Genomic DNA, 16,835 nt, shown 5'->3' on the forward strand with positions numbered 1-16,835 from the left:
TGAGAGTCAATGAGCAGTGCTGCTTGATTCTTATTATTTTCCTGTTGGGGGAAGATGAGAGAGAGAGAGAGAGAGAGAGAGAGAGAGAGAGAGAGAGAGAGAGAGAGAGAGAGAGAGAGAGATTCCCCTTATAATTTTTCTGGTCTAAGGTTATTTATTCTTTATATTTTCTTGGGTGTGTTTAGGCTCTTTAGACTGGAGTTTTCCTTCTAGTGATTTCTATAAGGATGACTTTGTAATAGATATTTATTACATTTGATTACATAATGTCTTTATTTTATTGTGATGGAAAGTTTTGCTGAGTACTGCAGTCTGTGCTGACATTTGTGTCTCTTAGAGACTGTAGAGCACCTGTCCAGGTCTTTCTAACTTCTAGATTCTCCATTGAGAAGTCAGATGTAATTCTAATAGGTCTTCCTTTACATGATACTTAGTCTTTTTCCCTTGCATATTTTAACATTCTTTTTCATTCTCAACATTTAACATTTTATTTATTATGTGCTGAGGGGACTTTCTTTTCTGGTCCAGTCTGTTTGATATTCTGTAAGCCTTGATAGGTATCTACTTCTTCAGGTTATGGAAATTATCTTCTATGATTTTGTTGAAAATATTTTCTGTGCCTTTTAATTTAGGTTCTTCTCCTTCCTCTATTTCTAGTATTTTAGATTTACTCTTTTTATAGTGTCTCAGAGTTTCTTGATGTTTGTGCCAGGATTATTTTTCTTGATTTAATATTTTCTTTGACCAATGTTTTCATTTCTTCTATTGAGCCTTTAATATCTACATGTCTCTGGCTGGAGAGATGGCACAGTGGTTAAGAGCATTAACTGCTCTTCCAAAGGTCCTGTGTTCAAATTCTGGCACCCACATAGTGGCTCACAACCATCCATATGAGATCTGATTCCCTCTTCTGGGGTGTCTGAAGACAACTACAGTGTACTTACATATAATAAATAAATAAATCTTATATCTTTCTTTTATCTCTTGTATACCACCAATGAGGGTTGCTTCTGAGGTTCCTGTTTGAATTCCTAAATTTTCCTTTACAAATTTCCCTCCGTCTGGGTTTTATTTATTGATTCTATTTCCATTTTTCTATCTTCAAATGATTTTTCAAAAGATGTTAATTAATGCAAACATTAATGAATAAACCAGAATATTTGTGATTGCTCTGGAAGGTAGCCTTAAGGTTCATATCAGATTCGTGGTAGGAAAGGTAGACAATGTTTTTGTAAAAACCACAAAGTTTACTCCCTAATATCAACTGCAGTCAGGGGGCCTGGAAGCAACCAAGAGGTATGAGTCCCAATGGAACTTTTCCCCACTCTTTCCTAGTCATGTGATATCAATATCCAGTTTTCTTTATAGGCTTCTTCCTTTTCCCTGTCAGCAAAGAAGAGAAACTTGCAAGCTGCAGCCTTAGCTAGGCTGCTGAGCAACACAGCCTGCCTTCTGCTCATTTGCGTTGACTGGATTGTCCGAGAAAACAAGTTTCAGTCTTCACATCCAGTGGAACCAACAATGTTAACCACTCCTTATCCTCACAAAATGAGTACCACGTGTACACATGCCAATTGTTGGATTCCAGTAGTTAGACCATTTCCAGGCCGTAGGGCCTGTAATGTGCTGGCTCCACCTCTTTCCAGATGAAACAGGACAGGTGTGGACAGTGCCTAAATTGCTCTCAAGCAACTCATGGTTTGCTCATTGGATGCGGCAAGCAGAGGTCATTCTCACGTTGAGAGAAGAAAATTAGGAGAGTAAGACCCTCAAATAACCTGCTTCAAATACATTCAAGATTTCCACCTGAGGGAAAGAGAATAAGAAAATGGGTTCACCATCTAGTGAATGTTGGGGGTTTGCTTCAAAGAGACCGTGTGCAAAAGCAAACATTCAGTCCCATTGTGTACTCATAAGTATTCTGAAACAAACAAGATGGGAATGTAACAGGGGGTGAATAACAGAAGGGAAATGGAATACAGGACCCAAGATGTCCCATTCCTTTGAAACTGTTTTAAAATGCCAAGCTGAAGAGCTACATGCTACTGGCATGAGATACTTGTCCCCCTGGTCCTGGTATAGTGTGCCAGTTTTGGGTCACTAGGACTCAAACACCTAACATGTTTTCTCCCTTAATATATGAAGTCAAACCATTATGTGAACCTGTACATTTGAATCCAGAGCACATGACCACTATCAGTAAATGTGGCAAAAATGTAACCAAGCGTTTGTTTTTTGGGGGGGAAGAAAAGAAACTATTGAAATCTCACTTCTGCTTGCTAGCTCCTCATAAGAAATAAAATGTACACACACACACACATTAGTGACTGTTGAATCCAGAAATGTAGATATTTTTCAGCATAAAAAGCTATAGGAAGGCTTGGCTGGTCATAGCTATAAATCCTATAAATCAGCTCTGAAATATTTCCTATAACTTAGCAAGTTAGCTGCAGTTACTGAATACATTCGACATTTTAAGGAGTCTTTTCATCTTCAGAAGCAATATTATTCTCAGTGACTGGGCCTTTTACACACTCTACAGTGTGTGGGTTTATGCAAATTAGACTTTTCAAAGGTATTCCGGTGAGTTCAGGTGTGTTAGTCCCCATCCCTTGGATAATGGGGAGCAAAGGTAGAACCTGGAATCAGAAGTTCAGATGAAAATAAACCAGAGCCTCCAGGCTCTCATGATGCATAGCGTCTCATTCTCCAGCCAGCCCTTTGCAGGACTCCTAGGACTAGCAAAGCATTCTCACCTTTTAACTGTTGAAATGAGCCCACTGGTTCTTTGCCCAACCCTGCCAACAGCAGCCTTTTGACCAAATTAGCGGCTCAAACTATATCCTAACAAGCTATGGATTCACAAAAGGAGCCCTACACCTCACCCTTCCGTTTTCTCCATGGTTTGGAAGGCAGAACCCAATGATTCAAGCAAAGTGGTGGGGGAGATTGAAGTCATCAGAAATGGAGAATGTCTATTAGTCCGCTTTCGGGAATGTCTCGGTGATCAGCATTGCAGCCATCTTTCTAGCAGTATAGGCAGCATACAACATCCTGGATTAAATGAACAAGTGAGTTGATCTATCATCATCTATAAAATCAGCACACCCACCATGATACCATCCAAATTCGCTCCGGATTCCCCCTTTGATCTATCCTATCACTCTCTATGCTACCCAGCTTCATGGTGCAATTTACAATGTGAGCCCTTTAAGAAAGCTAGCAAATGCATGTTGCCAGCCAGGCTGCCCCACTTTCTAGACCTGTTTGCTTGGTCCTGAAGCTGATAGTCCCTTCCTCTCCCTCATCCCAGCCTCCTCCCTCTCTCTTTCACCTTTCTCCCTTCTCCTCTCCCTCCTTCTGTCCCACAAGATGAGAGCATGCGGCTGTGAGGTGAATTCCCGAGGCATTCAAACCCAGCATCTTTGGCTAAACACAGCTTGTAAGTTTCCTGTGGTTTCACATCAAAGCCTCTCACAAGCTGACTGACGGATCTATTTCTGCTCTAGTGTCTCAAATAGTAGGTTTTGGTTGTTTCTGTTGGTCTCTGTATTTTTTGTGACTTTCCCTGAAAGCTAAGTGCCACAGGACAGCAAAGGGAAACCCATCTACCTATTTGAACATTAATCATCATTCGTTCAATCCTTGAGAGCAGAGACATACTTAGTTTCTGGTTACTTCATCCGCTCTTGGGATCCTGGGAATTTTTTACTTTTGTATTTATGTGTATAATCGTGTGGGTGTTGATATGCCTGTTGAGTACCTGAGGAAGTTAGAGGTCAGTCGTGGAACTCCTAGAGCTGCAGGTAGTTGTGAACTACCCAGCATGGGTACTAGGAAGGGAACTTGGCACCTTTGGAAGAGCAGCAAGCACTCTCGTCTGCTAAGCCATCTTTCTGACCCATTGTTTAGAGAATTTTCATTTTGTCTGCACTGTAAAATGTGTAACGGGCTCCTTTCTTTTCTTCCCATGTCGAAGAAAGACAATGTGCTGGTGTGAATGGAGGTGAATTTAAGGTCAGGCTTCCGAGGTGAAAGCAAAGCGACCTTGAATGGGTATTTTAATTTTCTTCTCTTAGCTCTAGTTTCCTTTTAGAGAAATAGAGAAAATGCCTGGAAAGTTCCAGGTTTGGGTTAGAGGTAATATACTGGTTAGTGTTTTAAACAAAGAGTAAAGTTTTAATCAAATGTTATTGTGGTTATTTTCTTATGCTGGCATTCACCTGAGACATGGAAGATTCTCCTCAGATCCCTTTAATTACAGAAGGCTGTACTCTACAGAGGTAGAATAGGAGACAAATAGCAAGCCAGCTGCCTAGCAAGCTAGGAAACAGAGTATCAATGACTAGGTTCCCACAAGATTGCAGCATCAAAAGCTAAATGGCGTTATTTTCATCGTCATGTTCCTTCTCGAGGCACTGAGCAAGTCTTGATCCTGATTTGCAATTAGCCAGGAGCTGAACACGTAAGAGGATTAAATGAACAGGTCTGTCTTTGGCTATCACTCCCCAAAATAATCCAACCACCTGAGCTATATGACTTATTTCTGTCACCTCTCTGTGGATGTCTTCATTTATATTCACAAGATATCATTTCCTTTGCCTCTGAACCCTAGAGGAGTTCGCCAGAGTTCTACCCTGACATATTTTTACACAGTAATGTTACTGTTTCTGTAAAATAAATATGTTTTGCAGACAGGAACTGAGTCTGAGATATACTTTAAGCATTCCAGAAGCCTGGCATGCATTTACTGAACCAACTTTAACTTACTTTTAATCCCAGTCTGAGTTTCCAGTCATGGAACAAATACCTGTACTGATTTTATGGCCTGGGAGGTCTTTTACCAGTCAAAAAATACTGTTTTAAATTGATGAATGAAACAGGTTGTTGATAATCTAACAATTAGGTTTGTTTTTCAGAATTCATTTTTCAGAACTATTTAGGATGTTTATTACAAATGATGGAATTAGTCGTCACAAGTTATTGCCCAGTGTTCAGTGATATTCACTGTCTGAACATGCCACATTTATTAATCCATTCACCTGCTGAAGGACATCTTGATTGCTTCTAAACTGAGTAATTATCAACCTAATGTAATCACCTGTGTGCACTGGGTTTGTATCAGGATTGTGCATTCTATAGGTATTCTGCTGTAACAATCCTCTTTGGGGCAGGGTGCGAGTGCTAAGATGTTCATCCTTACCTTCATAGTTGTGCTTGTATTACACTGTCATTTGGAAGCTGTCTTAGTCACTATTCTATTCCCGTGAAGACACACCATGACCAAAGCAACTCTTATAAAAGGATGCACTTAATTGGAGGCTTGCTTACAGTTTCATAGTATCAGTCCGTGATCATCATGGCAGGAAGTATGGCAGCAGGAAAAGGAATGAAGAGGTACACAGAGAAAAGGGAGGGGGAGGGGAACTGAGCCTGAGACAAGCTTTTGAAACCTAAAAGCTCAGCCTTAGCGCCACACTTTCTACAATCAGGACACACTTATTCCAGCAAGACCACACCTCGTAATCCTTCCCAACAGTTCATCAACTGGTCCCTAAGCAGGGAAATATGTGAGTCTATGGGGCCATTCTTATGCAAAACACGGAGGCTTCTTTCACTTAATAATATGCATTTAAGTTTCCCTGTGTCTTTACCGAAGACCTCTTTTCTTTTTAGTACTGACTAATATTCCATTGTCTGAATACGCTACTGTTTATTATTTCTTTCCTCTACTAGAGGGCATTTTGGTTGCTCTCTTGTTGAGGCCATTCTAAATAAAGTCACTATAAACATATTTGTTAAGGTTTTTGCATGCATATGAGATACCAAATCATTTGGGTAGTATCTGAGGCACAAGACAGATAGCTTGTACAGTAAGTAATACATTTAATCCTGTAAGAAATTGCTGTTCTGTGTACCATTTCGGCATTCCCACCAGTAATGAGTAATTATATCAATTCTTCCAAGACCCAACCAACAGTTTTTAGGTTCAGGGTTCTGGATTTTGATAATTCTAGAAATGGTTCTTAGTTTTCATTGTCAACTTGAGACAATCTAGAATCTTTCGGATTGTCTATATTGGCATGGCCTATGAGCATATATCTGTGGAGCATGAGTTGTCTCACTTAAGTTAACTGATGTGGGAAAACCCAGTCCACTGTCCACCACTTCCGATACTGGGGTTCTTGAACTGTATTTGAGTGGATACATTAGTTAGAGCACAAGCTAGCTAGTGAATGTGTATACCATCCTTTCCCTTTGCCCTGGCATGCATGATGTGGCTAGCTATTTGAAGTTGCTGCTTTGGATTCCCTACAGTGATCGACTGTGAACTGGAACTGCAAGCTAAAATTAGGCACTGAGTTTCTTTTTCTTGGGGTATTTTATCGTAGCAAAAGAAATAAAACTAGAACAATTCCATATACAGTGGTGTCTTATTGGGGGGGGGGCCTTGGGCAGCATTTCCTTGAGAGGTCATCCTCAGGGGTGTCTTATCAGATTATCATTCATGGTGTGTTTTCTTGGATGATCTCACTAGAATCTTTGGCCCATTGTTTAATATACAGACACAATATGTTGTTGATTGCATTTTCCTTATGATTTTGAAGAAACTTATCTAATTTTGGCATTTCCTTCACTTAATTCTTTCTTTTCAAAAGATTCACCTTTTTTATCATGTGAATATTTAGAGGTTTGTGCATACTAATGTCCTCAGAGGTCACAGGCTCAAATTCTCCTCTAGCTAGAGTTCCAGGTGGCAGGGAGATGCCCATTGTGGGTGCTGAGTATAGAACTCAGTTTCTCTTCAAGAGCAGTATGTGCTCTTAACCACTGAGCCTTTTCTCCAATCTCCTTACCCTTTCTTGATACTCTTTCTTTATTCATGTAGCCTTGAGTTCTCACTTGTATTGTTCTTTTCTTCCTAAAATACTGTTTAATATTCCTTACAAACAGATCTAGTAACAAGAGAGTGTCTTGTGTTGTTGTGGTGGTAGTGGTTGTGATTGTGATTGTTTTGTTTGGCTGTCTAAAAAAAGTCTTTATCTCTCTTTCATTTTTGAAAGACAACCCAGCAGGGTATGGAATTCTAAACTGCTAAAGTTTTGATTTTTGTTTCTCCTAATACTCAATATTTCAATCCACTTGTTCGTGTATTTCTATGTAAGCGATTCTATGTAAATCTTACCTGTGCACCTCTGTGGAGAAACTGGTTTTCTAACTCTGGCTTTTTCAAGTTTTTCCCTGTATCTTTGCTTTCCTATGGTTGAAAAATAAGATGCTCAAGGTGTCGTTCTTTTGGCTTTTACACTGCTTGGTATTCTCTGAGCTCCTGGGATCTGTGGTTGGATGTCTGACATTTACTTGGGAGTGTTCCCAGTTGCTGTTATTTCAAATAATTCCCCCGTTCCTTCTCTTTTCTGTCTTCCTGTTCTTGGAGTTACATGTGTTTTATAGATGTTACAGTTCTTCCACGGTGCTTAAAATATTCTGTTTTTGCCTTTCTAATCACCCTTTTATTTTCTTTACAGATCTTGGAAAGGTTTCTAACATGCTGTCTTCAAATTTAGAATTCCTTCCTTCCCTAGTCAGGACTAGTCTACCAACAAGCCCATGAAAGGCACCTTCAGCTCTGCCATAGTGGTGTTTATTTCTAGCATTTTTTTAAGTTTTTTCTTAAACTTTGCGTCTCTCTTCTTAAACTGCCCTGATGTTCCCAGATGCTGTCTCATTTGGTCAATTTTTCTGTGAGGCCATTCATCCCACATTATCTGGTTCTGATGTTTGCTCTGCCACATCCCACTTTTCTTTTTAAAATTCCAGTTTGCCTTAGGGTTTGGTTTGATTTTATACCCAGATATGGTGTACTGGATGAAAAGAACTTTTGTCCATAGACCTTCTTTAAAACAGATTCTAAGAGTGTGTGGTGAAAGAACATTGGATGAGTCCATTTAAGCCCCTTACTAGACACAGACAATTAAATTCTAAACTTTGCAGTTTCTTTTATATCTCTACCCTCACCCCAACCTACCATATGACACAAGATGGCTACATGGGTTTGGAATTAGGTGTGTTCCTCTCCTAAGGGGAAAGCCAAAACTGTTTAGAGTTGGCTATCTCCTGACTCCACTGATCTGGGTTCCAATAAAACCCTCCAGGCTCTCATGAACTAGTTTTTCCTGAGGGTATACAGTTAGCAGACTGCTGTGGCAGGATTCAACGTGGTTGATTTTCTCCCTTATGTGAGAGAGATGGGGGTGGGGCATATCTCTTTAATATTTACAATTCTCAGCCTTGTCCATACTGTGACTCTAGCTCCCCACAAATTGCAGTTCCTCGGTCCATATTCCATCACCGGTTCCCAGGGAGGTTTCCACTCAATGTGCTATGATTCTCTGTGTCTACCAGTCATATGTCTCCAATGTAGGAGGGCAGCAAATTGCCCCTGCCCTGCTTCTCCTCTGACTATATGAAGCATTGTTGATTTGTTAGTTAGCTCTGATAGATTTGACATGCAGAATTGGAAATGAGAATTACTTTCAGATTTCCCAAATTTAGAGCTACAAGCTTTAAATTTGAGCAATTAAATTGAGTGTGTCTTTATAATCAGTCATTATGCTAAGGGCAGGATGAGCTAACTAGTTAACCTTTAATTGCCTCCATTTATTAATAAGATAAACCTTTTAATATGGTCCAAAAGAAGCAAATCTTATCAGCACAGCTGCTCATGGTTTTGTTTGACAGATGTAAGGTAATGATGGCCAAAGCAATGTATGATCCAGGAAAAGAAATCTGCCAGGATTATTCTCTAGAGACATTACAGTATACAATTACATGATGATCATAAAATACTTGGGGGAAATCACATCATTTTCATTTTCAAAATTGCATAGAAACATACTGAATATCATTTAAATACTTGCCAAATGTGTCTTAGGGATTGTGGACAGTACCATTGGCAGCAACCTTTCTACTGGGTCATAAAGTTTGTGGCTGCAGAAAAGTCTGGCCATTGTGCGTGTGAATCCTGTGGTAACACTAACAAGAAAGAGAGCTTTTGGGAGTTCCAAAGGTGATTCTTTTTAGGTGGTGACTAAAAAAACAGAAAGGCTTGGATTTCTTTAAGGTTCTCTGAGAATATTAGTACCGTATCACTTGGGTATGTTTTAAAGTATCCTAGTTGTTATTTTCGTCATCTTGATAGAGTGCTTCAAGTCAAAGTAGGAGAATTGATTTTGGCTCATGGTTTGAAAGGATATAGTTGATTGTGTCAGGGAAGGCGTGACAGAGAGTATGAGGTTATCTCTTGGCAGTAGTCAGGGAGAAGACAATTCAGAAAGGATCTAGGCCCAGGTTATAACCTCATGGCCTACATACATGGCCCTGTGCTTTCCAATCTAAAAGATTCCATACCCTGCCCAAAGAGTATCCACAACTGGTCACCCACTGATCAAACACACATGCCTCAGGAAAGTATTTCATACAAAAACTGTAGCAAAAAATGCATATTCCTGGAGCCCCACCATGAAACACTGAATCAACACTTCTGAAATTAGACCTAGGATTCAGAGTTTCTTAAAGGTCCATTGAGTGAGTGTTAACCCAACATAAGAATTGAAAGCCTCCATCTGTGGCTGATATATTCCTGAAATAAGAGAGTGGTTTCACCTCTCTGAATATATTCTCCATAACGAACATGTATCATCATACTTTAAAAGACCCAAAAAAAAGCTGACTTGGACTTTGGATAATCCTAGCTGCTCTCTGTTAAAAAAAAAAAATGAACCAAACTGTTCATCATCAATTGATTGAGTCATTCTGTTCACCAGAGAAGCCACAAACTGATTTGATTGCATAGGACCAGATAGATATGGAGTCACATGAAACTTTGTAATACAGTTTGTATTGTGTGGGGGTTGATAGTTTATCTAGGTCACTTTTTAAGATAGTCACCTGAAAATATAAGCTAGTTGCTCTCTTCAGTCTAAATGTGTCTCCCTCCTTGAGCTAAATAGTGAGGAGTGAGGCTGATTGGCTGCCACACTGCTTGACTTATTTTGATTATTCTATTCAATGGCCAGACATCAAGATGTTTTCTATTATTCATAGCCATGGACATTAGCATCAAACACAAATGATTTCAAAACTAGTATTCTTTAGGTTATATCTAAAAGCTAATATGTTATATCTGATACCTTATGACATTAAGTGGCAGTTTAAAATTGGTTTGTTTTTTTTTTATCTTACTGTGACAAAATTGTAATATCCGTATTTTAAAGCTTTCACCAAATATGCCACACTCTTTGGACTGACAACTGCTTTAACAGGTCAAGAAACAGGTTTAAAAGGATCATGTGATGCTTTGGGCTGTTTTTCTCTGTGTGGGAAATGTCCACAGTCTTCTTAGACAAATAGTATGTGTAGCGTAAATAAACTGTATTCCAAAGCACCAGGAAATGGGTCTGTATACATCTCTGTGAGTGCAGTAAACAGACTGAGAGACCAGAATCCCCCTTAAAGCACTCAGCAGTCCCAGAACTGAATTCCATAACCACTCACCCATCTGTTACAGATAAATGATAGATGGATAAATGATAGAATGATAGATGGTTAATTGGATAGATAGATAGATAGATAGATAGATAGATGATAGATGGTATATTATTGATTATATAAAGAAATATTGTAGAGAAATGAAAGACAAATGGTTGATTAATAGATATGTAGATAAACCAATGATGGATGATAGACTAATGGATGATTGGATAGATAGATTAGATAGATAGATAGATAGATAGATACATAGATACATAGATACATAGATACATAGATACATAGATAATAGGTAGACAAATAGATAGATAGATAGATAGAAAATACAAATGATTGATAGTAGATTGATAAATGATCAATTAGACAGCTATCAAATTGTTTTCTACTCTTGAGGAGTATGTTTACTTTATATTGAGCTAATATTATAGCTATTCTTATCAAATATTAAGGGTCACCTTCAATAATTACCAGTAATGAGCTTGATAAACATCAAAATTTAGTAGTAAAGCCAGCCCACACTGTCTGTCACTAATAGTCAAGAATCCCATTTGTATATAGGTCAACCTCATTGTCAACCATGTGGTCTTAAATAATCCCACAGCAAAATACACTTCTGCTTCAGCAGTTTGTAAAGCTATCAGTCACCTGATTTCTTGACTTGCTTCAATATTTATGATCTTTTCACATGACTTCCCATTCCTCCAACAAAGGAAAAGGAATCAGTTATAGCCTAGCCCAGGGTCAGCAACATTTTCTTAAAGGGCCACATATTAGTTGTTTTAAGATGTGCACGCCATGCTCTCTCCTTCCCAACAACTCATATCTTTCACTGCTGTGTAAAAGCAGTCACAGAATGTGGACAAAGGTGTGTGGCTGGATTCCAGTTATACTTCAGAACTTGAGTTTTACATTAAATTTTCACATCAAGACTTATTCTTTGACTTTTTTATCAACCATTTAAAAAAGCAAAGATGATTCTTAGCATATAGACCATGTAAATACTGCATGTTGTTTGAAGTTGGACCATAGACTCTGGTTCGCCAGCTCTAGGCTTAGGAGAGTAGATTCCAGGTCATAGACCAGCCCTAGCAGTAGAGGGGATAAATCAAAGCATCGATGTTTCAATACTGTGAAATTCCACTTCTGCTTTCAACTGCACAATAGCTGTTCAATTAGAACAATGGCTGATTTGCATAAACAACTACAAGTGAATCTCACTCATCAAACCTAACTCTAGTCCAATGGTAAAGGCACTTGGCAAGCCTCACACCCTGAGTTTGATTCCCAAGAACAACATAGTACAAGGAGAGAACCACCTGCTGAAAAGTGTTATCTGGCCTCCACACACATACACATATACACACATACACACAAATACACAAACATATAGACTAAATAAATAAATAAATAAATAAATAAATAAATGTAATTTTATTTTAAAATAGCAGGTTTTTTTTAAGCAATTGTAGGTGTACAGTGAAAAAGCATTCTCAAATCAAAAGAGTGTATTTCATCCCCTGTATTTATTTATTTTTGTTTTTTGTTTAGGTCTACGCCGCTGCAGAAAGGGGTGATCCAGACACTCGGGTAAGAACTGTCTTCTGCAGAATAGAGGGGCACCGTGCAGTCTCTGCTGGGAAGGTAGTGGTGGTGCTTTATTCTCTTGCTGCTTTTCTTATGACACTTGCTGGGACATAACCATTTTGGTTCTTTCTCTTGGGAATTTCCTCCTCTGGATTCTGATCATCGTTGAGTCTGACCCCTGTGCTTTGGGCTCATGTTTGCAGGAAGGTGTCACTGGATATTGGTGTGTCTCTGACAGCTCACCCTTAAATTTCACATTCTCATATTACTATTGCTTTGGGTTTATTGTGAGATGTTTTTATTTCAAGACATGAGCTTCTTCTTTAAAAAAAAATATAAAAGGTTTACAAAAGAGCTATTAGAAATCTATTCAGAGAAGGAGGTCTACAGATCTGGTTTTGAGAACGGAAGCTGTCAAGTGTGCTTATATAGCAGTTCCACTCTGAAATGGACATGGGGTCACTCAGGCTACAATCACATTTCTTCAGTCCCCCAATGTCAGCACAACCAAGAAAAGAGGCCTCATAAAAGGGGCTTATATTCTTGAGCTGTTAGTATGATATCCAAATTCAGAATAAAAATCTTCTCTCTTAAGTAGTTTAGGAGTTTCTCCCACTAGTGTTTCATTATGTAGACATAGGAGTGACTGACACACAGCCCAGTTTCAAGGGAGAAGAAATCAATCAGCTATTTTCAAGTCATCCTCTCAGAACGTATATTCCCGAGTCCCTTTTCTCCCATCCTTAGCTGTTAAGTATTGCTGCACTGGATACTGAGGACCCCACACTCTGGAGTATTTGTTACTGATAAGTGATTCCTGTTAATAGCTTCATTCACTAAAGCTATTCCATTCATTTTGGTTTTGTTGATTTCTATGGTTCTGTTTCTTATTTTTTTCCCAATACATTCCATTCCCTGTTTCTGTTTCTTTTGAATGTTTTAATCCAATTACCAGCTCTGTAAACAAGCATTTGCCACATCTACAGTAAGTGCACTGAACTGTAGTGGAAGTGATTTCTGATTACCGACAAGCTCATTTCTAAGGGACACAGAGCAGCATGCAGTGGACTGAAGAAAGAATAATGGAAAATGCCTTGTTAGGTGACTATGGCAAAGATTCAGAGCACAGATGCTAAAAAGTCGCAGAATTCTAAAACACATAGGAACTCTTCTGGACAGTGCTTCTGATCTGAGTCATATGGGACCAACTTGGTTATGAGAGAAAATATGTTGCAGACTTTATAAATCCAGAGTTTTATTAATATTGGATTAGACTTTCTGAGAATGTAGCAAAAAAAAAATTTAGAATCTCAGAATTCCTAGGATTTTGTTAACAAAGCCAAAGGCACAAATCATTAAGCAAGAATAACTTTAGATTTGCATTTCTGAACTTTTTTCCTCTCTTTTGTGGTCCCCTTTTCTCTACCATTTCTAGAATGGCTACTTTCATGGCCTCATACTCCTACAAAAAAAGAAACTAACATTTCTTGGGCCTTGACATAGGACTAATAACTCTTGAGAAAGAGCTTTGTTAAAACTTTTATATGCTACCCGGGACATGAGAGGCCTTGAGCACAGGCATAGAAGACTGGGGGATGGGATGATTGTTGTAGTCTGAGCCCATAGACTCAGCAACTGTTCTAAGAAGTCAGAGCACTTTCCCAGAATCTCTACAGTCCTGGGACTACACACTACAGATTAAGTTGCTTTGCTGTGAATGTGAAGGGCTGCTTAAGATCATGTACTCGGAGCTAGAGTCAAAACCAAGTGAGTCTGAGCCTCAGTGGCTCCCGGTGTATGAGTCATTCATGAGAGACATGAAAAGCCCTTCCCACTGGCAAAGGCATCCGTAAAAAAAAAAATGGTTTTAAAAACTCAAAAGTAACCACAAAATGTTTGTCCAACAGGGCCAGCTTCCATCTCAAGCATAGAACACTGTATTTCAAAGCAAGCAAAGCTGAGAACCAAGACGTATAGGTTCCAAAGTCTGGGCCAGTCACCAGGCAGGGCTGCTGGCGGAGTAAGCTTTGAACCAATACAACAGAGACTCCCACATTATGTTGTACTAACTTTTTTTTTTTGTCAAAGCCTAGGAAACTAGGCACAGATGACCCTAGGATCCAATTGATCTGTTTCATAGGAATGATGAGGAATTCCCAAGACATGCCAGGGCAAACTTAATACGATCATGGAAGACAGTGACGAGAACACTCTTGACTCTGGCCAGTACCTGCTTTGGTTTTGATGAGCATGTAGGTAGGAATGAGCATCTAGAGGTACAGGGATCAGCTCTGACTTGGGTTCTGCCTTTCTTTCTCAGAGGCCAAAGAAAACCAGATCCTCCTCTGCCTTGTGGATGTGTGTGATGTAGTTTTACTGTACTTAGTAATTCAGCCTTCCATATGTCAAATCATCAAATTTCCATAGTATTTAAGAAGCATTTAACTGCCAAATGATGAATAAAATGTGTGATTTAAACACTGAAATCTAAAGTTTAATGTCTCTTTTATGGTTTCATGATGTACTCTAAAATACAAAGTGTAACTTATAATGACAGTGGCAGCCACCCAATCCAGTCTGCAAATTTGCCTTTCATGATCTCAGAGCATACCTAACTGTAAAGTCATATTCAACTATGACACAGGGGTTGTAACTTTGGTTTCAAGATTTTTAGATTATATATCAGAGGCCAAGTTCTAAGTGCTGAGAAGGTGGGCATTTGAACCTGGTCATTTGAAGCTGACTCAATAGCCCAGGACATTTGTTGAGAAACAGGCAGCTCTTTCTGTGATGTAGAGTGATTGATGGCTCACAAGGGACTCAGTCTCCTAAATAAAGCATGGGATTGCACAACATAAATAAAGAGAATTAAACAAGTAAGACTTAGCAAGTGAAAAATTGGCATTCAGAGGAGAGATTATCTACTTTGTTTTTTTTCTATATTTGATAATTTCAGAATCATAAGAGGTCACTTCAGAATTTAATGGTGCCAAAGGATATAGACTATACTCTTCAGGTTTTATCATAGACATCTAGACAAATAGGTGCTAAGTTTTTAGAATGCTTTCATCGTCTTTCGTTGCCGTGCTAATACTTTAAGAAGAACACAGTGCTTTGCCCAGCCACATACTATCTTGCAGGTGAGCTACAAAGATGTTACCGTTCAGATTGGGGGGCTCTCACAGAAAACTTAATTTCTGTAAACGTTCCTGATGGGTCTGTTTTCCACAACCTCTTGCTAACTCACGTTTTCCTGATTAAATAAGGAAAATTCCTCATCACCCAACTTCTCCCTGATTTCACATTCTTAGATCAGCCACATAGTGGTTTTCCTACCTCAGTTCCTGAGCACAGCCCTCCTGTGGTCTCTGATCCTTATTCCAAGAAGCCACAGCAGTAACTTATACCCGCTATATCTCTATGTCCATGATGCTTCCCCAGTTAAACTCTGGGGCCTTATTTTTCCTATCTAGCTTCCCACTGAAGACTTTGATGTAGAATAGCTACACAGATCAGCAGACACAAAACTCTGACAGTCTGGATCTCCACCGTTTTCCCATGGATACCCAGAATCTGTGCCTAAAAAGACTGCCATAGAAATAGGAAAGGTTGATTTCCCTTCACTTCAGACTTGCTATGCAGACCTCAGTGGAGAAACGAATATGCTCTTTAAAAATTTATTTCCTCGGCAGTTTCTCTTCCTATAAATGGGAACCTGGGATCTCATAAAACTGATTTAAAATTATCAAATGCTATTGAACCAACCTAATGAAAATTTTAACCAAAAGTCATTGTAAATTAGGTATGTGATATACTGAGAATGCAGGCCTTTGTAAAGTAGAGATTGTTCTTATGTAAACTCATGAATGGAGACTTTCTTGAATAAATTACTTCTTAATAACATCAGAGAGTCATTGGCTGGGTAAATATCTCCCTGGGCACTCACTGAGGTTCCTGAATTTAAATGTTCAATCGAACTTCTTATTTGTCACAATTCCTAATGAGTTTTTCTTTATGAAATCATTGTTAGTATGAAAAAGTAAGAATTCGTACCTAATTTCTAGATTAATGGTCTTTAAAAGACCTCAAGGGGTTGAATTTTTTTCTTGCTAAAACACAAAATTTGCATAATTTCTATTGCCCAAATGTTTAAACTTCTCAACCCGCTGTCAGTTTGCTACCTGAAGCCGGAAAAGGAAAATGATCTGAACAGGCAGAATGTCTGGGATTCCTGCTCCGGGAAACAATGGGCCTGCAGCTTAAAGGGCCTGACAGCAAAATCATTTCTTCCCCGCTTGCCTGTGAAGTATGTGAAGACTTTGCAGACATTCTTTCTCAGACCCATTGTCCCAGCACAGCCTGATTCTGCTGCTACACCTCCATTCAAGACTGACTGAAGCCATCCTGTGAGTTGTAGCGGTCTGAATAGGAACAGTCTTCCCTGTAAGCACATATAGATGAATGTTAGGCATCAGGAATTAGCACTACTTGACAGGGAAGAGGAGGTGTGGCCTTGTTGGAGGAAGTGTTTCACTGGTTTCAAAAGGCCAAGCCAGACCTTTCCTGGTACCTGCTGATCCAGACATAGATCTCAGTTGTGACTCTAGGACCACGTCTGTCTGCACGCCACCGTGCTCCCTATCATAGCAGACTAAACTCTGAAGCTGTAACCACGCCCTAATTAAGTGCTCTCTTTTATA

The sequence above is a fragment of the Apodemus sylvaticus genome, chromosome 14, assembly GCF_947179515.1.
Source record: "Apodemus sylvaticus chromosome 14, mApoSyl1.1, whole genome shotgun sequence".
NCBI classification, from domain to species: Eukaryota; Metazoa; Chordata; class Mammalia; order Rodentia; family Muridae; genus Apodemus; species Apodemus sylvaticus.